We start from the raw sequence: 24,727 nt of genomic DNA, 5'->3' as shown, positions 1-24,727 counted from the left end.
TGAAACTACCCAGGCCAATTCAAAGAAGGGCAGAAACCCTGACCAAGTAATGGAGAAAAGGAAAGAAACCTTGCTCTCAAAGTAATCCTCTCCTCAAATAATAATTGTTTTACCTCTGAGTTAACAACTGTAATACAAGATACAAGACCCAAACCCCGGGCACAGCTCTCCCTTAAGCTCGCCTGCTCTCACATCTCTAAGTGTGCCCTCACTTTAATAAACTTTCTCACTTGCACTGCTCAACCATTGTCTGGTCCATTCTTGAATTCTTTCTTGCCAGGAGACCACAATCTTCCAATGAAGTCCCAGGGAGCAGATTGGGTGGAGAGCTCAGGGCCTGAGAGTCTCCCCAGTCCACCCAGCAATAACTTTTTTTGTGACCACAAGGGATCAGATAACTGTATGTTGAGCAGCACTCTTCATTGGTGAGTCTTCAACTCTTTCTTCCCTTGTGTTGAAGAGTTGCTTAGGAACCATACTTTCTTTGTTCTACTCTCTCTTCCTGATCTACTGGGAACCAGGCTGGTAGCATTTATGAGAGACTGATTTTCACTTCTGAAGAACAAGGGACACTTGTTCCTTCCCACAGAACTGTCTTCTTGGGCAACTAAGAACCTAGGGGAAGTATCTAAGGCCATTCTTCAAGAAGTGCTCTCAGCACTTGCAATGATATCAAGGGACAAGATGACCTTTTCTTCTATCTTGTAGGAGATAACAGACCTAAACAGATTAAAGATGATATAGTCTTCACCAAATTCATACCTGGAATTTAGTAATTCAAGGGCAATGACAGATGCATCTCCAATCACAGGAAGTTTTCTTCCCACTTCTTTTAAGGTCACCACAAACTTGTCAGAGTGAGTCCTATGAAGTATATTGGTGATTTTACCACAAATTCCAACAAGTGTAACTTCTTTCTCCGCTGCTGTGAATGTGGCCACCTCAGTTTTCATCTGTTTAGGAACTGAGGAATGAATACTACCACAGAACCCTCAATCTGAGGACATATCAATAAGAAGGTGTTTCTTCTTGTCTTCAGGCACCTTAATAAGTATCAGCTTTTTCATAGAGGGCCAAAGATCCTACTTCAATACACTTGAGCTGGTTTTAGCTCCCTATCTGCTTGGGTATATGTTGCTGCTGGAACCATTTTCATAGACTTGGTAATTTTCTGGATGCTTTTGATTGACTTTAATTACCTGGCAATGTTGCATCCACACAACTCCTGAAACAATGCTACGGGTACCAGTGACAGTCACAGCAAAAGTTTATTGCAATGAGAGGCAAGGCCGACCGATCGGGACAGACACTCTTAATAAGAGTGCGGCCTGGAACAGCCTGTGTACAGAGTTTTTATAGCCAACCACCTCGTCTTATCATCACCTGGGAACAGAACAAAGAAATAGTTCCCAGATGGGGGTGGAAACAGTTCAGACCTTCTGCCGTTAAGCCACAACCAGTTGACCTCCTTGACCCTGCCTCCGGTGCCACTTTTTCAAAGTTCTCAACATGCCCTTGCCCCAATCCAATCAAACTCTAATCCAGTTGATTTTCCTTGAACTTTTGTCCCCTTGATTGATAGGACAAGGCTGTTATCTCTTAACCTATCGTGTCAAAACAAAGCTGTTCTTTCTCAAGGCTACAGGTTAGCCCTACAATTTAACCCTACAGGCAGTACATTTTAAAGTTGCCATTTTGAACTTGGATCCATTGCATCTACACAGCCCAGGCCAATAGCCCAGTGATGCTCATCTGAGAGAACATGGTCGTACCAGACATGATGAAGGTCATTCAGATAGGCCTCTGTGGTTCTCTTTTTTAGTGGTGTTGTTATCTGCTTTTGGTATCAGGGCAATGCTGGACTCAGAATGAATTTGGAAGTTTTCCTTTCTTTTATGTTTTTTTTTTTTGGATTACTTTGAGAATAATGGCATTAACTTTCTTTAAATATTTGGTAGAAATAATCTGTAAAGCGATTTGGCTCTGGGTTTTTGTTTCATGGAAGTTTTTTGATTACAGATAGAATGTTTTTTGCAGGTTATAAGCCTAAGCTTTCATTCTTTTCTTTCTTTCTTTCTTTCTTTCTTTCTTTCTTTCTTTCTTTCTTCCTTCCTTTCTTTCTTTCTTTCTTTCTTTCTTTCTTTCAATTTAGATACAAGTTAATTACCATATAGTGGAACATTGGTTTCAGGAACAGAATTTAGTGATTCATCACTTACATATAATACTCTGTTCTCATCCCAAGTGCCATCTTTAATTCTCATCACCCATTTAGCCTATCCCCCCCACCCATCTCCCTTTCATCAACCCTCAGTCTGTTCTCTATACTCAAGAATGTCTTATGGCTTGTCCCTCTCTCTGTTTTTTTTTTTTAAGTTTATTTATATATTTTTGACAGAGAGAAAGCTCATTGGGGAGGGGCAGAGAGAAGGAGATAGAGAATCCCAAGCAGGCTCCGCTGTGCTGTCAGTGAAGAGCCAAATGTGGGCCTTGAACTCTGGAACCATGAAATCATGACCTGAGATGAAGTCAAGAGTCAGACACTTAACTGACAGAGCCATCCAGGCACCCTTCCCTCTCTTTTTTTTTTTTTTTTACCTTGATTTATTTTTCCCTCCCCTTCCCTATGTTCATCTGTTTTTTTTTTTAAGTTCATTTATTTATTTTAATATATATAATGGAATATTACTCAGCCTCTTGGTGTAGGCAAGTTGCTTGGCTGGTCTTCTGGTGGAGGGCCTGCTGCATGGATTCTCAGGCTGATTTGTTTCAGTGGAAATGTGCCTCCAGGGTGCAGGGTGTGGGTTTTAGTGTAAGCGGCTCCAGCCTCCACTAGGTGGCGCTGTTTTGTTTCCTGAAGTTTTTCAGTGCTAGTGGGGAGGATGAACATGGATGCCCCCCCCTCCAGCTCTGGAGAGTGGCCCCGCCCCGCCACTCTCTAGGAAATGGTCACAGAAGAGAAATCAATCACCCCTCTTGTATCCCCAGTTCTCATCAGAACGCTGCATTCACCTTGCCTGTATCCAAGCTTTTTTTTATTTATCTCAGGTGCACTACTGAGTTTCAAAACTCCAAATTTTAGGGATTGCCTGGTGTGGATCCACTCTGTTCCTTTGGGGGAGGGTCTCAGCACGTTTTTGCCAGCCCATGTGAAGTAAGTGGTCACAGGACTGCCCAATAGTTCACGGTTTATGTCAAAAACAGAGCAGAAATCTGGCCCCCCTGTGGGCACCAGTAACCCACTCCTATGCCTAGAAACAGCATAGCACATTGGGGCCACCTGTCTTTCTTGTGATACAGGGGATCCTCAGACCACGCTGTCACTCCTGGGATTCCTCCCCACTTCTCCACCTGAGCACCTTTAAACTAGATACATCCCCTACTGTAGCTGACTTCTAAAAGTTCAGATTTTGTGCTCCACTGCTTATAATACTTTGTGGTAGCCTCCGTAAGCAGGCTTCCTCAATGCCACCATACCTGCAGATTTCTCTCCCACAAATCAACTCTCCACACCTCCTACTTTCCAGGAAATGCTCACCTTTTTACATGCAGACTTGCAGTTTTTGTTCTCTCAAACCTCTAATTGAGTTCTTTGGTGTTCAGAATGATTTGATAACTATCTAGCTGTGTTCAAGGGATGAGACAAACTTAGGATTTCCCTGCTTTTCTGTCATCTTAACTCCCCACCTCCCAGCCCTTCTGGCTTTTAAAGCCAAATGTTATAGGGATTGGTCTTCCACATGTGAGCTCCATGATTCAAGTGTCCATTTCTCTGCCTTCTTCACTCATAGCTAGCTCCTTCCCTCCTTCACACAGCACTCTTATACCTTTCTGACCTTCATAAGGTTTCAGATGCAGATTCTTCTCTGTATTTACTCGTGTAGTTCTGCCAGTCTTTGGATCACTCCTAAGGTTATTGACTTGAATGTGGATGATATCTAGTTGTAAATATGGGATGGGTTGTGCTCAGGGTTCTCCTACTCTGCCATCTTTGCAAGCTCAATCATTTCTCTTATTTTTATTTTTATTTTGGTTTTATTTTTTTTCAATATATGAAATTTATTGTCAAATTGGTTTCCATACAACACCCAGTGCTCTTCCCAAAAGGTGCCCTCCTCAATACCCATCACCCACCCTCCCTTCCCTCCCACCCCCCATCAACCCTCAGTTTGTTCTCAGTTTTTAAGAGTCTCTTATGCTTTGGCTCTCTCCCACTCTAACCTCTTTTCTTTTTTTTTTTTTCCTTCCCCTCCTTCATGGGTTTCTGTTAAGTTTCTCAGGATCCACATATGAGTGAAAACATATGTTTTCTGTCTTTCTCTGTATGGCTTATTTCACTTAGGATCACACTCTCCAGTTCCATCCACGTTGCTACAAAGGGCCATATTTCGTTCTTTCTCATTGCCATGTAGTACTCCATTGTGTATATAAACCACAATTTCTTTATCCATTCATCACTTGATGGACATTTAGGCTCTTTCCATAATTTGGCTATTGTTGAGAGTGCTGCTATAAACATTGGGGTACAAGTGCCCCTATGCATCAGGACTCCTGTATCCTTTGGGTAAATTCCTAGCAGTGCTATTGCTGGGTCATAGGGTAGGTCTATTTTTAATTTTCTGAGGAACCTCCATACTGCTTTCCAGAGCGGCTGCACCAATTTGCATTCCCACCAACAGTGCAAGAGGGTTCCCGTTTCTCCACATCCTCGCCAGCATCTATAGTCTCCTGATTTGTTCATTTTGGCCACTCTGACTGGCGTGAGGTGATATCTGAGTGTGGTTTTGATTTGTATTTCCCTGATAAGGAGCGACGTTGAACATCTTTTCATGTGCCTGTTGGCCATCTGGATGTCTTCTTTAGAGAAGTGTCTTTTCATGTTTTCTGCCCATTTCTTCACTGGGTTATTTGCTTTTCGGTGTGGAGTTTGGTGAGCTCTTTATAGATTTTGGATACTAGCCCTTTGTCCGATATGTCATTTGCAAATGTCTTTTCCCATTCCGTTGGTTGCCTTTTAGTGTTGTTGGTTGTTTCCTTTGCTGTGCAAAAGCTTTTTATCTTCATAAGGTCCCAGTAATCCATTTTTGCTTTTAATTCCCTTGCCTTTGGGGATGTGTCGAGTAAGAGATTGCTACGGCTGAGGTCAGAGAGGTCTTTTCCTGCTTTCTCCTCTAGGGTTTGGATGGTTTCCTGTCTCACATTCAGGTCCTTGATCCATTTTGAGTTTATTTTTGTGAATGGTGTGAGAAAGTGGTCTAGTTTCATCCTTCTGCATGTTGCTGTCCACTTCTCCCAGCAGCACTTGTTAAAGAGACTGTCTTTTTTCCATTGGATGTTCTTTCCTGCTTTGTCAAAGATAAGTTGGCCATATGTTTGTAGGTCTAGTTCTGGGGTTTCTATTCTATTCCATTGGTCTATATGTCTGTTTTTATGCCAATACCATGCTGTCTTGATGATGACAACTTTGTCGTAGAGGCTATAGCCTGGGATTGTGATGCCTCCTGCTTTGGTCTTCTTCTTCAAAATTACTTTGGCTATTCAGGGCCTTTTGTGGTTCCATATGAATTTTAGGATTGCTTGTTCTAGCTTCGTGAAGAATGCTGGTGCAATTTTGATTGGGATTGCATTGAATGTGTAGATAGCTTTGGTTAGTAATGACATTTTGACAATATCTATTCTTCCAATCCATGAGCAGGTAATGTCTTTCCATTTCTTTATATCTTCTTCAATTACCTTCATAAGCTTTCTATAGTTTTCAGCATACAGATCTTTTACATCTTTGGTTAGATTTATTCCTAGGTATTTTATGCTTCTTGGTGCAATTGTGAATGGGATCAGTTTCTTTGTTTGTCTTTCTGTTGCTTCATTGTTAGTGTATAAGAATGCAACTGATTTCTGTACATCGATTTTGTATCCTGCAACTTTGCTGAATTCATGTACCAGTTCTAGCAGACTTTTGGTGGAGTCTATTGGATTTTCCATATATAGTATCATGTCATCTGCAAAAAGTGAAAGCTTGACTTCATCTTTGCCAATTTTGATGCCTTTGATTTCCTTTTGTTGTCTGATTGCTGATGCTAGAACTTCCAACACTATGTTAAACAACAGCGGTGAGAGTGGGCATCCCTGTCGTGTTCCTGATCTCAGGGAAAAAGCTCTCAGTTTTTTCCCATTGAGGATGATGTTAGCTGTGGGCTTTTCATAAATGGCTTTTATGATCTTGAAGTATGTTCCTTCTATCCAGACTTTCTCAAGGATTTTTATTAAGAAAGGGTGCTGGATTTTGTCAAAGGCCTTTTCTGCATCGATTGACAGGATCATATGGTTTTTCTCTCTTTTTTTTTTTTTTTGTTAATGTGATGTATCACGTTGATTGATTTGCGAATGTTGAACCAGCCCTGCATCCCAGGAATGAATCCCACTTGATCGTGGTGAATAATTCTTTTTATATGCCATTGAATTCGATTTGCTAGTATCTTATTGAGAATTTTTGCATCCATATTCATCAGGGATATTGGCCTGTAGTTCTCTTTTTTTACTGGGTCTCTGTCTGGTTTAGGAATCAAAGTAATACTGGCTTCATAGAATGAGTCTGGAAGTTTTCCTTCCCTTTCTATTTCTTGGAATAGCTTGAGAAGGATAGGTATTATCTCTGCTTTAAACGTCTGGTAGAATTCCCCTGGGAAGCCATCTGGTCCTGGACTCTTATTTGTTGGGAGATTTTTGATAACCGATTCAATTTCTTCGCTGGTGATGGGTCTGTTCAAGCTTTCTATTTCCTCCTGATTGAGTTTTGGGAGAGTGTGGGTGTTCAGGAATTTGTCCATTTCTTCCAGGTTGTCCAATTTGTTGGCATATAATTTTTCATAGTATTCCCTGATAATTGTTTGTATCTCTGAGGGATTGGTTGTAATAATTCCATTTTCATTCATGATTTTATCTATTTGGGTCATCTCCCTTTTCTTTTTGAGAAGCCTGGCTAGAGGTTTGTCAATTTTGTTTATTTTTTCAAAAAACCAACTCTTGGTTTCGTTGATCTGCTCTACAGATTTTTTAGATTCTATATTGTTTATTTATGCTCTGATCTTTATTATTTCTCTTCTTCTGTTGAGTTTAGGCTGCCTTTGCTGTTCTGCTTCTATTTCCTTTAGGTGTGCTGTTAGATTTTGTATTTGGGATTTGTCTTTTTTCTTGAGACAGGCCTGAATTGTGATGTATTTTCCTCTCAGGACTGCCTTCGCTGCATCCCAAAGCGTTTGGATTCTTGTATTTTCATTTTCATTTGTTTCCACACATATTTTAATTTCTTCTCTAATTTCCTGGTTGACCCACTCATTCTTTAGTAGGGTGTTCTTTTTTTTTATTTTTTTTTCAACGTTTATTTATTTTTGGGACAGAGAGAGACAGAGCATGAACGGGGGAGGGGCAGAGAGAGAGGGAGACACAGAATCAGAAACAGGCTCCAGGCTCTGAGCCATCAGCCCAGAGCCCGACGCGGGGCTCGAACTCACCCACCGCAAGATCGTGACCTGGTTGAAGTCGGACACTCAACCTACTGCGCCACCCAGGCGCCCCAGTAGGGTGTTCTTTAACCTCTATGCTTTTGGAGGTTTTCCAGACTTTTTCCTGTAGTTGATTTCAAGCTTCATAGCATTGTGGTCTGAAAGTATGCATGGTATAATTTCAATTCTTGTATACTTATGAAGGGCTGTTTTGTGACCCAGTATATGATCTATCTTGGAGAATGTTCCATGTGCACTCCAGAAGAAAGTATATTCTGTTGCTTTGGGATGCAGAGTTCTAAATATATCTGTCAAGTCCATCTGATCCAATGTGTCATTCAGGGCCCCTGTTTCTTTTTTGACCATGCGTCTAGATGATCTATCCATTTCTGTAAGTGGAGTGTTAAAGTCCCCTGCAATTACCACATTCTTATCAATAAGATTGCTTATGTTTATGAGTAATTGTTTTATATATTTGGGGGCTCCAGTATTCGGTACATAGATATTTATAATTGTTAGCTCTTCCTGGTGGATAGACCCTGTAGTTATTATATAATGACCTTCTTCATGTCTTGTTACAGCCTTTAATTTAAAGTCTAGTTTGTCTGATATAAGTATGGCTACTCCAGCTTTCTTTTGGCTTCCAGTAGCATGATAAATAGCTCTCCATCCCCTCACTCTCAATCTGAATGTGTCCTCAGATCTAAAATGAGTCTCTTGTAGACAGCAAATAGATGGGTCTTGTTTTTTTTATCCATTCTGATACCCTATGTCTTTTGGTTGGTGCATTTAGTCCATTTACATTCAGTGTTATTATAGAAAGATATGGGTTTAGAGTCATTGTGATGTCTGTATGTTTTATGCTTGTAGTGATGTCTCTGGTACTTTGTCTCACAGGATCCCCCTTAGGATCTCTTGTAGGGCTGGTTTAGTGGTGACAAATTCCTTCAGTTTTTGTTTATTTGGGAAGACCTTTATCTCTCCTTCTATTCTAAATGACAGACTTGCTGGATAAAGGATTCTCGGCTGCATATTTTTTCTGTCTAGCAAACTGAAAATCTCGTGCCAACTCTTTCTGGCCTGCCAAGTTTCAAAAGAGAGATCAGTCACGAGTCTTATAGGTCTCCCTTTATATGTGAGGGCACGTTTACCCCTTGCTGCTTTCAGAATTTTCTCTTTATCCTTGTATTTTGCCAGTTTCACTATGATATGTCGTGCAGAAGATCGATTCAAGTTACGTCTGAAGGGAGTTCTCTGTGCCTCTTGGATTTCAAGGCCTTTTTACTTCCCCAGTTCAGGGAAGTTCTCAGCTATTATTTCTTCAAGTACACCTTCAGCACCTTTCCCTCTCTCTTCCTCCTCTGGGATACCAATTATGTGTATATTATTTCTTTTTAGTGTATCACTTAGTTCTCTACTTTTCCCCTCATACTCCTGGATTTTTTTATCTCTCTTTTTCTCAGCTTCCTCTTTTTCCGTAACTTTATCTTCTAGTTCACCTATTCTCTCCTCTGCCTCTTCAATCCGAGCCGTGGACGTTTCCATTTTATCTTGCATCTCGTTTAAAGCGTTTTTCAGCTCCTCCTGACTGTTCCTTAGTTCCTTGATCTCTGTAGGAAGAGATTCTCTGCTGTCTTCTATACTGTTTTCAAGCCCAGCGATTAATTTTATGACCATTATTCTAAATTCACTTTCTGTTATATCATTTAAACCCTTTTTGATCAGTTCATTAGCTGTTGTTATTTCCTGGAGATACTTCTGAGGGGAATTCTCCCATTTGGTCATTTTGGATAGTCCCTGGAGTGGTGAGGACCTGCAGGGCACTTCCCCTGTGCTGTGGTGTATAACTGGAGTTGGTGGGCGGAGCCACAGTCAGCCCTGATATCTGCCCCCATCCCACCGCTGGGGCTACAGACTGTTGTGTGCCTTCTCTTCCCCTCTCCTAGGGGTGGGATTCACTGGGGTGGGGTGGCCCATCTGGGCTACTTGCACACTGCCAGGCTTCTGGTGCTGGGGATCTGGTATATTAGCTTGGGTGGGTAGGCAAGGTGCACGGGGGCAGGAGGGGCAGGCTTAGCTCACTTCTCTTTAGGTGATCCACTTCAGGAGTGGCCCTGTGGCAGCCGGAGGGAGTCAGACCCTCTGTTGAGGGGTGGCTCTGCAGAAGCACAGCTTTGGGTATTTGTGAGGATCAAGCAAGTTCCCTGGCAGGAACTGGTTCCCTTTGGGATTTTGGCTGGGGGATGGACGAGGGAGATGGCGCTAGCGAGCGCCTTTGTTTCCCGCCAAACTGAGCTCTGTCCTCCTGGGGCTCAGCAACTCTCCCTCCCTTTGTCCTCCAGCCTTCCCATTTTCTGAGCAGAGCTGTTAACTTACCACCTCCCAGATGCTAAGTCGCGCTTGCTGTCAGAACACACTCCATCCGGCCTCTCCACTTTTGCAAGCCAGACTCGGGGGCTCTGCTTGACCGGTAGTCCTCCCCTCCACCCGGGCTCCCTCCTGCCAGTCCGTGCAACGTGCACCGCCTCTCCGCCCTTCCTACCCTCTTCTGTGGGCCTCTCATCTGCGCTTGGCTCCAGAGACTCCATTCTGCTAGTCTTCTGGTGGTTTTCTGGGTTAGTTAGGCAGGTGTAGGTGGAATCTAAGTGATCAGCAGGACGCGCGGTGAGCCCAGCGTCCTCCTACACTGCCATCTTCCCACAATCCATCCATCTCTCTTATTTTTAACCATGAAGAAGACCCACTTTACTCTCAGTACAGAGAACTATTTTTACAGGGTTCTACTCTTAATTATAGGACATCAATACTGGGTTTTATTAGGACTGCCAAAACCATCCAAAAGGTACTGGAAGACATTGACATGGCTGCCAGATGTAGAGGAGATTCTTATCCAGACACCCAGTTACTTCAGCCTCTTGCCCCTCCATTACCACTTCCCCAGGAAGGTCCCTCCAACAAAGTTCTCTCAGTGGAAAGGGGTCCCCATTCTTTTTCCAATAAACCTCTAACCTAATTTTGCCCCTTATGAGAACACACAGGCAACCTTTACTGAGTTACAAAATTTTGAGTTACTGGTCACTGAATTTCTAAACAGCCAGTCTCTTAACTCCAGGCTCTGAAACTAGCATTCTAACAGCTTATAACCCCTTCTGCCATACATTCTCTTGTCCCACAGCCACCCACTAACCATTCTGGGTCTAACCCATCCACTGCCACTTCCTCTGACCCCTTCCATAACCTCCAGGATTGTTAGCACCTATGTACCTATTCTAGGAAATTAGTAGCTCCCTGGAGCCTGTCCCATGTCCTGGGGATAATCACCTTTATACTACACTGGTGGTTCAGTGGGACAATAAAAGTGCACAGTGCTTTTTGGCCCTATAAGACACCAGGGCTCAAGTTATTGCCATTCCAGAAAATTTCTGTAGCTCCCCCAATAGAGATCTCTCTACCTACTCCAGTAAAACAATCAAAGATGAACACACCCATTTGGATGTAACTTTTTAATGGATACCTCTGGTGATGTCTACCTGGCTTTTTCTTTGTCTTAAGTTTGTTTGTTTGTTTGTTTGTTTGTTTGTTTGTTTTTGAGAGAGAGAGACAGAGACAGAGACAGAGACAGAGACAGAGAGAGAGATTCAAAAACTGGCTCCACTCAGAAAGTGCAGAGCCCAACTCGGGGCTTGATTCCATGAACTTTGAGATCATGACTTGAGCTGAAACCAAGAGTTGGACACTTAATCGACTGAGCCACCCATATGGCTCTTTTATTTTTTAATTATACATACGGATACATTGACATGATGCCATACCACTCAAACAAGCCCAAGTTCTTGGCTTTCCTGGTGGGATTTGCCAAATGGCCTCTGGTATCTCATCTTCCCCTGGTCAAGATCGTAAACACTCCACATTACCAACTTAAATTCTTTTTTTTTAATGTTTATTTATTTTTGAAAGATAGAGATAGAGCATGAGCAGGGTAGGGGCAAAGAGAGAGAGGGAGATACAGAATCCAAAGTGGGCTCCAGGCTCTGAACTGTCAGCACAGAACCCAATGCGGAGCTTGAACTCATAAGCCATGAGATCATGAGCTGAGCCAAAGTTGGACAATTAACCAACTGAGCCACACAGGCACCCCTCAACTTAAATTCTTAAATAAAGCATTGAAGATCTACACCCTGTCATTAAAAATATGCTTGAAGGAATTATTAATCCCACAATTTACCATTTCAATGGCTCTATTTAGCCTATAGTTAAGCCAGCCATTAATGAATGTCACCTGACTACTGACTATGGAAATCTCAATGCTCAGATTTCCCAAATCAAGGTTCCAACTCTTAATATCATAGAATTGATTGAAAACATATATTAGGTCCAATAAGCATCCTTTGTGGTCACTGACCTTGCTGATATATTCTGTTTATATCATAAAGGTATCTCAGGCCCTATTTGCTTTAATTTTTGAAGGAGCTCAATATACATTTACATAGATCCCAATAGTATATTTAAACCACTCTGCAGTCTCACATAAATTCTTCTATCAGGATTTGAATATATCACAATTTGAAAAGTGCCATTTTTGGCATTATATTGATGACATGATGTTTGGAGATCCCTCAAGGGAAGTGGTATAGCCCTATTTGCCCAGTCTCACTAACCACCTACATGAATGTGGTTGGGCAATAATCCCCTCTAGATCCAAGTCTAGTCTCATCTGTCAAGTTTCTGGGTATCATCTGATCCTCTAGGGGCCCTAAATTCCCCTACCAAAATTTAAAAATCAGTTATGCGCCATTAAACCATCCACTGCACTTAGATAGGTATAATGGCATACTAGGTCTTTTCCTGTTCTAGAGCAACATCTCTCATCTCTCACTAATTATTTGCTCTATATATGCAAGCACATGCAAGTCTGCCACTTTCAATTAGAGTGAAGCCACAATTAGTGTGTTTTGGAAGCTGCCCAGCAGGCAGTCTAACAGGCCCAACTTTTAGTCCCACCTGTCTCCATATTCTGAGCAGTCCTTGTCCATACCATAGAGTCTCTGGAACAAACATGAGTTTACCAGCTTCTTAAGGAATTCTGGACTAAGCATCTAACTCCAGGAGAAACTTGATAAACTCCCTTTGAGTCAATTTTGGCATTCTATTGGGCTCTTTTCTTTTCTATTTAAAGAGTGTATATATGTGTGTGTGTGTATGTGTGTGTGTGTGTGTGTGTGTGTGTGTATATGTTTTAATTTAAATTCCAGTTAGTTAACATACAGTATAATATTAGTTTCAGGTGTAGAATTTCCTAACTATAATTTCTTGTTACTACTTACTCCCTATAAAAGTTCCTATAATGCCATAGGTTAGAGATACTTCCCAATGTAGTTCATCATGGCCACTGATGACTCTTTGCTAAAATGGAAATGGTACCTTCAAGACAGGGATAAACCCCTTACCAAGACTTTTCCAAATATAGGAGGGTGTGGCTTCCCTCATGCTGAGCCCCTTTCCTTAGAGACTTAGGAAGCTTCCTTAGGAGGCATTAGGGAACTCCAACTTCCTCCTCCTCTTGCTACTTGGGTATCTCATTGAGACCAGCTTCTGAAATTTTCAGGAAGTTGTTGTTCTTCACCAATGATAGTGCCATCATTGTACACAATGAGGCTTGCTGCAAGACCATGGCATTCCACAAGGCCTTGGTCACCTCTAGTCAAGGACGACCTCCTCCTTCCCATCCTGGCTCAGTCTAATTGGCAGAACTTGTAGCTATTCACCTAGCCTTTAAGAAGATCATAAAAAGGGGTCTTTTGAAGGTCCACATTTTCACAGAATCTTGGGTTGTGGTTAATGACCTTTTGGTTTGATCTGGTCAATAAGGGGGGATTACCTATGCAAAGCAAGATCATTTCGTAAAAGACAGGTTCACATGAAGGGCACCCAGATATAGAAGGAATAAGAAAATTGCCCATTCCTATCATTGTTACTCATATTTCTATTCACACTAACTGCTTTACATTGGAAGCCATTGTCAACAATATCGCAAATTTCATCACTATCCTGCTACGATCTGCCTGGCACAGACTTCTAAGGGTACCAACCCTTCCTACCAGCTTACAAAATGGTCCCACACAACCGGGAGTTACCAGGAAACCCATACCTTAACAGGGCACAAGCAAGGTCCTTCCCCTCTCCTCAGGGGCAGGCAAGGTTGTGACAAATTAGTCTATTCTCTACTCCCAAACCCAATGACGGAGACTATCTAAATAGAGACACATTCCCTAGGGAGAATGACCATACAACAGCTGGTAAATTGATTTAATCAACCCACTGCCCCCTTCAGCTGAGGCTTCCAGGTATGTAGGCACAATCATCAATTTTTACATAAGACTTATTTGGTAAACCTTACACAGAATTCCTCCTCAAAGGAAATAATAACTTTCTTTACTAAATTTATTCTTGCTTGGTTTGAATTTTTTAAGGTTTGTTTATTTTGGAGAGAGAGAGAGAGAGAGAGAAAGAGAGAGAGAGAGCATGAGCAGGGGAGGGGCAGAGAGAGACATACATACACAGAATCCAAAGCAAGCTCCAGGCTCTGAGCTGTCAGTACAGAGCCTGACATGGGGCTCAAACCCACAAACCATGAAATCATGACCTGAGCTGAAGTTGTATGCTTAACCAACTGAGCCACCCAGGTGCCCCTATTCTTGCTTGCTTTGTATTACTAAAAATTATTGCCTATGACAAAGGCACCTACTTTCCCTCTTAGGAAACTCAATAGTGGGATGTCAAATTTAATATTCTTTGGACTTTCATCTAGGCTACTGCCCCCAGGCAGCTGGCATGATTGAGTGTCATAATGGCATCCTTAATGAGACTCTCTTTAAATTACTTCTGCACAAGTGGTCTCTGAAATAAATTAAACTTTCTCAAGCCCACATCTTATTTAGCTCTCAACCCCAGGGCCTTTAACCCCACATATTAATTATTACGTATACCTCAAAATTCCACTTTGGGTCATCTCTGGAAAGCCTCAAGCTTTTATTATCCAATACAATGTCCTTTTTATTTTATTCTCTGACTCCACTACCCCCTTCTTCTCTGATTTCCCAATTATCTTATATTCTGCTTCATGGTTCATAACCTGATTAAGACTAGATAACCCAATATCATCCACTTATTATTGGATGCCTCCAGGCCAAAAGCCCACCAAGTTAATGTCATATAATTTCTTTGGAAACACTGAAAATGATGAGGACTCTCCAGAGGGAGCCTTCTTCATGCCAGCCACTCTCCCTAAATATAGTTACAAGGACTGACTAATGACACTAAATTCCCTTACAGATTTACAGAAAGTGGACTACCCTGGGATCAACAAGTGGTACAGTTGTCTAAAGAGGGTGCCTTTAGGGTGTCTAAAGAGGGAAAGAAACTCTCCATATTTGGAGATGAGAGTGTGCAAGAAAGCTACAAGCCCTGCAAGTCTTAACTCACACTGAATGAGGTAACCCATGACTTTCTCCCTGAGAGCAACCACACTCATCCTCAATCAACATACAAATAGCTCAGCCAGAAGGGAATCAACCCAAGCTCATATAATGCCAATACTTGATTTGGTTTTGGCTATTCTTACTGCTTTATGTGGCCTGGGCGATAGGGTTGTTGGTAAATACCTCAGGCCTAACCATCACACAGATATAATGCTGGAACAATACCATTCCAGCCCACAATTGCACCCACTAGGTAGAAAAGTGGGGAATGTTGGAAAGCCCTGTTAGAAGGTCTGAGGGGGTGCCTGGGTGGCTCAGTCAGTTAAGTGTCCAACTTTGATTCAGTTCATGATCTCACAGTTTGTGGGTTTGAGCCCCATGTCAGGCTCCGTGTTGACAGGCTCAGAGCCTGGAACCTGCTTCAGATTCTGTGTCTCCCTCTCTCTCTGCGCCCCCCCCCCCACCGAGCTCAAAAAAAAAAAATTAAAAAAATAAAACAAAGAAGGGCTTAGGAAAGTATACAACTGAGTATGAGAGCAGTCAGTTAAGTGTCTGACTTCTGCTCTTGATCTCCTGGTTCATGGGTGCAAGCCCGGATCAGGCTGTGTGCTGACAGCTCAGAGTCTGGAGCCTGCTTCTGATTCTGTGTCTCCCTCTCTCTCTGACCCACCCCTGCTCATGCTCTGTCTCTCTCTCCCTCTCAAAAATAGATCAACTTTAAAAAAAATTTAAAAGAATGTTTTGAAACAAAATACATTATCAGTAATACTGTCTATAAAGTTATAAGGTAAAAAACATGAATTTGGATAAGAATCTAGAGTGAATTAATAATCAAGATGAAAGAAAAGCCTTTGTGAATTCTGAATATTTTAACCCTTTATAAGAAAGGAAGTAAAAAGATTACTTGGTCATGGGATTATGATGAGGCTATTTCTGAAAGGTTTCAATGAAAGGAAAAGGTTTCTCCTTTTACGGTGTTTGGTAAATATGGACAAGGGCATGGTCTTTCCACAAAAGAGAGAGAGTAGAAGCAACAGTGGAAAAAAGGTACACAAGCCTGGTTCACGCATTTTGGGAAAGCTGTCTTATCAGATGTTGTCTGCTCCAATTCCAGAAAATCTTTACTTTTAGATCACAAGATGGTGTGCATGCCCAGTTTGGTGCTTTCTTAAATGTGTCATGTGAATCTAAGAGTATACTCCCTGGAGATTTGTAAAATAAGGGCTGGTTACCAAGACTTATAAGAGAAATTTTAGCAAGGTTGAAGAGTCTTTGTGGAGCTGTGTTTTTTTTAATCTTTTTTTTAATTTTATTTTAACATAGTTAACATACAGTGTTATATTAGTTTTGGGTGTACAATACAAGGATTCGATAGTTTCATGTATTACTCCATGCTCATCAAGAGAAGTGTACTCTTAATCCCTTTCACCTATATTATCCATCCCTCCACCCACTTCCCCTCTGGTAACCACCTATTTGTTTTCTATAGTTAAGAGTCAATTTCTTGGTTTCTCTCTCTGTGTCTTTTCTTTTTTTTTTTTTTTCCTTTGCTTGTTTTCCCCCTGAAATTCCACATGTGAGTGAAATCATATGGTATTTTCCTCTGACTTATTTCACTTAGCATTTTATTATCTATATCCATCCATTTTGTTGCAAATGAAAAGATTTCATACCTTTTTTGTGGCTGAATAACATCCCTTTATGTATTACATCTTCTTTATTCACTCAGCTGTCCATGGACACTTAGGCTGCTTCCATAATTTGGCTAAGGTAAGTAATGTGGCAATAAACACAGGGGTGCATCTATCCTTTCTAATTAATGCTTTTTTTTTTAATTCTTCGGGTAAATAGTGTAATTACTGAATCATATGGTAGTTCTATTTTTAATTTTTTGAGGGACTTCCATTCTGTTTTCTAAGTGGCTATATCAGTTTGCATTTTCACTAATAGCACAAGAGGGTTCCTTGTCACCACATCCTCACTACCTGTTATTTCTTGTGTGTGTGTGTGTGTGTGTGTGTGTGTGTGTGTATTTTGCCATTTTGACACGCATGAGGTGATATTTCATTGTAGTTTTGATTTATATTTCCTTGATGGTGTGCAATACTGAGTATCTTTTCATGTATCTTTGGCCATCTGGATGTCTTCTTTGGATAAATGTCTGTTCATATATTCTGCCCATTTTTAATTGGATTATTTGTTTTATGTTATTGTTGAGTTGTATAACTACTTTATATACTTTGGGATACTAGCCCTTTCTTGGATGTTACGTTTGCACATACCTTCTCCCATTCGGTAGGTTTCCTTTTAGTTTTTCTGATTGCATTCTTTGCTGTGCAGAAGTATTTTATTTTGATATAGTCCCAATAGTTTACTTTTGCTTTTGTTTCTTATGCTTCAGGAGACATATATAGAAAAATGATGTCAAGGCTGATGTCATAGAAATCATTGCCTGTGCTGTCCTCTATAATTTTTATGGTTTCAGGTTTCACATTTAGGTCCTTAATTCATTTTCAGCTTATTTAAAAAAAAATAATGTTTATTTTTTAGAGAGAGACAGAGAGGCAGAGAGACAGAGAGACTGAGATAGAGAGAACAAGTAGGGGAGGGGAAGAGAGAGGGAGACACAGAATCTGAAGCAGGCTCCAGGCTCTGAGCTGTCAACACAGGACCCAACTCAGGGCTCAACTTCATGAGTAATGAGATCATGACCTGAACCAAAGTTGGACACTTAACCAACTGAGCCACCCAGGCACTTCTTTTCAGCTTTTTTTTTTTTTTTAATGTGTGGTATAAAAAAATGGAAATGTTTCATTCTTTTTCATGTAGATGTCCTGTTTTCCCAACATTATTTCTTGAAGAGACTGTCTTTTCCCATTGGATATTCATTCCTGCTTTGTCAAAGAATAGTTGACTATATATTTGTGAGTCCATATTTGGGTTCAGTTCTCTATTCTGTTCCATTGATCTTTGTGTCTGTTTTTGTGCCAGTACCATACTCTCATGATGATTACAGGTTTGTAATACATCTTGAAGTTTGGAAATGTGATGCCTCCAGCTTTCCTTTTTCTTTTCCAACATTACTTTGGTTATTCTGGGTCTTTTCTGGTTCCATATATATTTTTTTAATTGTAACAGCTCTATGAAAACTGTTGTTGATACTTTGATAGAGATTGAATTGAACGTGGAAATGGCTTTGGGTCAGTATTTGATCTTCCAATCTATGAGCATGGAATGTTTTTCCATTTCATTCTGTCTTCAAGTTCTTTCATAAGTGTTCTATAACAGATCTTTTACCCCTTTGATTCGGTTTATTCCTACGTATCTTATGGGTTTTGGTGCAATTGTAAATGGGATTGATTCCTTGATTGCTATTTCTGCTGCTTCATTATTGGTGTACAGAAATGCAACTGATTTCTGTACATTGCTTTTGTATCCTACGACTTTGCAGTATTCATGCATCAGTTCTAGAAGTTTTTAGGTAGAGTATCTTGCATTTTTTCCATGTAGCACATCTTGTCATCTGTGAAGAGTGAAAAATTTGTTTCTTATTTGCCAATTTGGATGCCCTTAATTTTTTGTGTTGTCTAATTGCTGAGGCTAGGACTTCCAGTACTATGTTGTACAAGAGTGGTGAGAGTGGATATCCCTGTTGTGTTCCTGACCTTAGGGGAACAGCTCTCAGTTTTTCCCCATTGAAAATGATATTAACTGTGGTTCTTTAATATATGATGTTAAGGAATGTTTTTATTCCTACTTTCTTGAGGGTTTTTATCAAGAAACGATGATTTTTTTTTTCCAAATGCTTTCTCTGCATCTATTGACAGGGTCATACGTTTCCCATCCTTGATTTTATTAATGTGGTGTATCACACTGATTGATTTGCAGACATTGAACCAGCTCTGCAGTCCAGGAATAATTACCACTTGATCATGGTGAATATTTCTTCTAATGTAATGTTAGATTTTATTTGCTGGTATCTTGTTGAGAATTTTTGCAACCATGTTCATCAGGGATATTGGTCTGTAAGTCTCATTTTTACTGGGGTCTTGGCTTTGAAATCAAGGTAATGTTGGCCTCATAGAATGAGTTTGGAAGGTTTCCTTCCATTTTTATTTTTTGGAACAGTTTAAAAAGAATAGGTATTAATTCTTTAAATGTTTGGTATAATTCCCCTGAGAAGCCATCAGGCCCTGTACTTTTGTTTGTTGGGAGATTTTTGATTACTGACTCAATTTCTTTCTGGTTATGGGTCTGTTCAAATTTTCTATTTCTTCCTGTTTCAGTTTTGGTAGTTTATATGTTTCTATGAATTTATTTCTCCCATATTACCCATTTTTTTGGCATATAATTGCTCATAATATTATCTTACAATCATATTTCTGTGATGTGGATTATGATCTCTCCTCTTATATTCGTGATTTTATTTATTTGGGATCTTTATCTTTTCTTTTTGATATGACTGGCTAGGAATTCATCAATTTTGTTATTTTTTTAAAAGAACCAGACCTTCTAGTTTCGTTATTCTGTTCTATTCTGTTTTTTAATTGCTATTTCATTGCTTTCTGCTCTAATCTTTATTATTTCCCTTCTTCTGGTGGTTTTGGGCTTTACTTGCTGTCCTTTTCCAGTTACTTTAGGTAAGGTTAGTTGTGTATTTGAGACTTTTCTTTTCCTTGAGTAAGGCCTGTATTGCTATATATTTCCCCCTTATGGTCACCTTTTTTGCAGCCCAAAGGTTTTTTTTTTTTTCTTTTTCTTTTTCTTTCTTTCTTTTTTTTTCTTTATTTCTTGATTTCTTTTTTTTACTGTTGTCTTTTCATTTTCATTGGATTACCTATATTTTTTCATCCTTGAATTTTCTGCTTAACCCATTCGTTCTTTAGTTGGGTGTTCTGTAACCTCCATGTACTTGAGGGATTTCCAGATTTTTTCTTGTGGTTGATTTCAAGTTTCATAGTGTCGTGATCTAAAAATATGCACGATGTGATTTTGATATTTTTGTACTTGTAGAGGGCTGATTTATGACCCAGTATGTGAACAATTCTGGAGAATGTTCCATGTGCACTTGAAAAGAACATGTATTCTAGGGCTCTGGGGCTCAGTTGGTAAGCATCCAACTTCGACTCAGGTCATGATCTTGTGGTTTGTGGGTTCAACCCCACTGTGCTGACGGCTCAGAGCCTGGAGCCTGCTTCAGATTCTGTGTCTCCTTCTCTCTCTGTTCCCCCCCCCTGCTCATGCTTTGTTTCTCTCTGTCTCTCAAAAATAAATAAACATTAAAAAAAAGAATAAAATGACATGTATTCTGATGCTTAAGGGTTAAATGTTATGAATATATTTGTGAAGTCCATCTGGTCCAGTGTGTTATTCAAAGCCATTGTTTCCTTGTTGATCTGCTTAGATGATTAGTCCATTAGTAGACTGTTAAATACCTCTACTATTATTGTATTATGATCAATGAGTTTCTTTAAGTTTTTATTAACTTATGTATTTGATTATCATAATTTTGGGGCATAAATATTTATAATTGTTAGATCTTGTTAGATAGTCCCTTTTATTTTGATTTAGTACCTTATTTATCTCTTATTACGGTCATTGGTTTAAAACCTAGCTTGTCTGAGATAAGTATGGGTACTCCAGCTTTCTTTTGATGCACATTATCATGATAAATGGTTCTACACCCCCTCACTTCCAATATGGTGGTGTTCTGGGGTCTAAAATGAGTATCTCGTAAGCAGCATATCAATTGATCCTTTTTTTTATCCATTATGACATGCTATGTCTTTTGATTGGAGCAATAAACCCACTTACATTCATAGTAATTATTGATATGAATTTAGTTCGACTGCATTACCTATAAAGTTGCTCTTCCTGTAGATTGTCTCTCTTTCTTTCTAGCCTTTTTGTGCTTTTGTTCTTTCCCGCTCAAAGGGTCCCCTTTAATAATTCTCACATAGCTGGTGTAATGTTCACAAACTTCTCTAGTTTTTGCTTGTCTGGGAAACTATTTATCTCTGCTTCTATTCTGAAACACTGCCTTGCTCAATAAAGCATTCGTGGTCGCATATTCATCCCATCCAGCACATTAAATGTATACGCCACTCCATTCTGGCTTGTCAAGTTTCTGTGGACAGGTCTGCTGCTAACCTTATAAGTCTACCCTTGTAAGCTAAGAACCTTTTGTCCCTAGCTGCTTTCAATATTCTCTCTTTATCTTTGTATTTTGCAAGTTCACTTTGATATGTCTTGGTATTGAGGGGTTTTTGTTTGTTTGTTTTTGTTTTTGTTTTTGTTTTCTTTGAAGGGAGTTATCTTTTCCTCTAGGACTTGAATGCCAGTTTCCTTTCCCAGATTAGGGAAGTTCAACTATAATTTGCTCACATAAATTTTCTGTCCTTTTTTCCCTCTCTTCTTCTGGGACTCCTATGATATGGATATTATTGTGATTTATAGAATCTCTGGTTTCCCTAAGTCTATATTCATGGTCTATTAGTTTTATTTCACTCTCTTTTTCAGCTTCATTACTTTTCATAATTTTATCTTCTATGTCACCTATTTGCCTTTCGATTATCTGCTTCTTCCATTCTTGTGATTATGTCCAGTCAGTTTTTCATCTCAGTTATAGCATTTTTTATTTCAGCCTGACTAGTTTTTAAGTCTTTTTTCTCCACAGCAAGGGTTTCTCTGGCATCCTCTATGCTTTTTTTTTTCAAACCCAGATACTGTTCTTATGACTGTTGTTCTAAATTCTTCATATATATTATTCTTATCTGTTTTGAGCAAATCCCTGGTTGTGGCTTTTAATCTTTCTTTGAGGGAGAATTCTTTAGTCTTGTCATGTTGTCTAGGTTTCTGTCTTTTGTGTGCTATGAAAGCTTGTTACATTTTCTGTTTCTGAGAGTAATACCGTATTAAGAAGGGGTTATACAATGTCCATGGCATGGCACTTTACTGTTTCTTGTGTGTGCTATGTGCACTTTGCTACTCTGCTGTTGTGCTTTGGCTACTATTTCCCTAAAGTCAGTCCTCTGTAGAGTTCCTTCTTGCTTGCAGTGAGGAGTGTTTGGACCTTTAACTAGGTGTCCTTTGATTTGTTTGGTAAAATAAGCCTTTTTTTAAAACAAAAGAAAAAAAAGCCTGGTTCAAAAAAAGAGAGAGAGAGAGAAAGAGAGAGAGAGGGAGAGAGAGAGAGAGAGAGAGAAAGGAAAGGAACAACAAAAACAACAACAACAAAAAAACAAACAACAAACTATAAGCCTGATTCCAAAGGAAAATAAAGAAAAAAAAGAAGAAGAAAAAAAGAAAAGCCAAAGAAAGAAAAAGCCAAGCCAAGAAAAGAAAAGAAAAGAAAAGAAAAGAAAAAGCCTTATCCAACAAAGGAGAAAGTTAGCCAAAGAAAACCCAAATGAACAAAGAATTATAAGCCTGATGAAAAAAAGAAAGAAAAGAAAGAAAAGAGGGAAAGAAAGAAAGAAAGAAAGAAAGAAAGAAAGAAAGAAGAAAAAGTCTGGTCCTATTTCCACAAGAATTGAAGCTGATGCTTTAGAGTGCTCTATGATCAGTAGACTTGAGGCATGTGGTGGAAGGATGTGTCCGTCCTCTGTAGGAGAGGCCCTCTGTGCTGGTTCAAAATCAGACCTGCCCTTGTAAAGATGTCCATGTAGGGCCCAGGAAGGGTGAGGTTAGGGGTAAGTGGCCCCAGCCTTGACTGGGGTCTCTGTGTTGCTCGCTGAAGTTCCACTGTGCTGGGGAGTAGGGGAAAATGGTGTCACACTGCTCTTTCATCCTGGGTAGGGGAGCTGGCATCCACTACTGTTCAAGTAGCCTTCACAAACAAATGAATAATTTTCCTTTCTGTGTCGCAAGCTTCCATAAGATCTCTTCCCTCAACCCTTCTATGCCCAGGCTGTTGACACACCCAGTGCCATAGCTCTCTTGTGTTTTATCTCTGGCTCCCCACTGACTCTAATTTCCAAATCTTAAAGGAACCAGCAAAGGGCAGACCAACTCCCCTCCTTCAGAGGAGAGTCTCAAAGCACTGTTTCTGGAACTGTTTTGTCCCAGGAAAGCAGTAGCCCAATTCCATGCGGGTGCCTAGAGCTTATAACGAAGCACAGCAAAAACTGTGACCACTTTATTCGCCCTCTGTATGTTCCTCTGTCCCCTGCTGTTGAATGGCTGCTCAAAGGTGACAATCAGGTCTTTTATCCTCGGAGAAGCAACATGCCCTCTTCCAAGTGCATTCCATTAAGAAGAATGCTCTCTTCCAGAGAAACCCAGGATATTCCCACACTGTGCTGTTTTCTATCCACTCCCAGACCTCCCCTGCTTCTCTCCTGGGACGCTGCTGCCTGCCAAGGTCTACTCCAGCAAATGGTGCAGACTTCCAAAGACTCAGAAGTTCAGCTCCACCTCACGATTCCCCCATCAGTGGTTTTGGAGGAGTGCTTTTCTTGCATTAACCTGACCTGCTGCTCTCTCTCTTTATCCTCTGTGGAAAGGACTCCCATCCCTCTGAAGCACTGTGGCTTCTCTATCCCCCAATTCTCCTCTCTACACCTCATACCTGCCATGTTCTCTCCCTCAGATTATGCGGATTGTTCTCTTAATCCTCACATCAATATCCTAGGTATTCAGAATGGTATAATGTTGATCTGGCTGTGTTCAAGAGATGAGACTAGCCAAAGGCCCCCCTACTACTGTGCCATCTTAACTCCTCTGAAGTCTGATCAAATAAATTTTCTGCCCCTTTTTTCTCTCTTCTCCCAGAACTCCTATAATATGAATGGTATAATGTTTGATGGAATCACTGAAATCCCTATGTCTCTTCTTGTTTTCCATAATTTTCCTTTCTCTCTTTTGTTCAGTGTCATTATTCTTTATTATTTTTGTCTTCCATATCACGAATTTGTTCCTCCGTGTCTTACAGCCTGTTATTGCATCAAGACTGTTTACAATTTCATTCAATACATTTTTCATTTCTAATTCTTTTTTAACTCTTTATCTCTGCAGTAAGGGTCTCCCTAAAGTCTTTCATTCTCTTCTCAAGTTCAGCAAGTATCCTTATGGTTGTTGCTTTAAATTCTCCATCAGGTGGGGCACCTGGGTAGCTCAGTTGGTTAAGCATATGACTCTTGATTCTGGCTCAGGTCATGATCTTATTCTGGTTCATGGATTTGAATCTTGAGTTGGGCTCTGTGCTAACAGTGTGGTGCCTGCTTGGGATTCTCATTCTCTGCTTCTCTCTCTGTCCCTCCCCTGGTTGCATGCCTTCTCTTTCACTCTGTATCACAATAAATAAACTTTAAAAAATGTTTAATTGGGGCGCCTGGGTGGCACAGTCGGTTAAGCGTCCGACTTCAGCCAGGTCACGATCTCGCGGTCCGTGAGTTCGAGCCCCGCGTCGGGCTCTGGGCTGATGGCTCAGAGCCTGGAGCCTGTTTCCGATTCTGTGTCTCCCTCTCTCTCTCTGCCCCTCCCCTGTTCATGCTCTGTCTCTCTCTGTCCCAAAAATAAATAAACGTTGAAAAAAAAATAAAAAAAAAATAAAAAATGTTTAATCAGGCATGTTACTTATATCTGTTTTATTTATATATCTGGCCATGGCTTTATCTTGTTCTTTCATTTGGGATGAATCCCTCTGTATTGGCATTTTTTTTCCCTAGGCTCTGCCTTCTTCTCTGTGTTAGAAAAGCCTGTTATGTTTCCTCATCTTGAAAATAATGGCTTTATGAAAGTGAGATC

The 24,727-nt window shown here is 40.4% G+C and overlaps 1 pseudogene; it reads right to left on the bottom strand.

Moving 5' to 3' along the window:
- Positions 1-641: 641 nt before the first annotated feature.
- Positions 642-1,329, bottom strand: LOC121042565 (ATP synthase subunit gamma, mitochondrial-like; annotated as a pseudogene).
- Between the last annotated feature and the right edge of the window lie 23,398 nt (positions 1,330-24,727).

Source organism: Herpailurus yagouaroundi, unplaced genomic scaffold, assembly GCF_014898765.1.
Source record: "Herpailurus yagouaroundi ecotype Mexico unplaced genomic scaffold, PumYag 185, whole genome shotgun sequence".
Lineage (NCBI taxonomy): Eukaryota > Metazoa > Chordata > Mammalia > Carnivora > Felidae > Herpailurus > Herpailurus yagouaroundi.
This window is presented reverse-complemented; position numbering and strand designations above follow the sequence as displayed.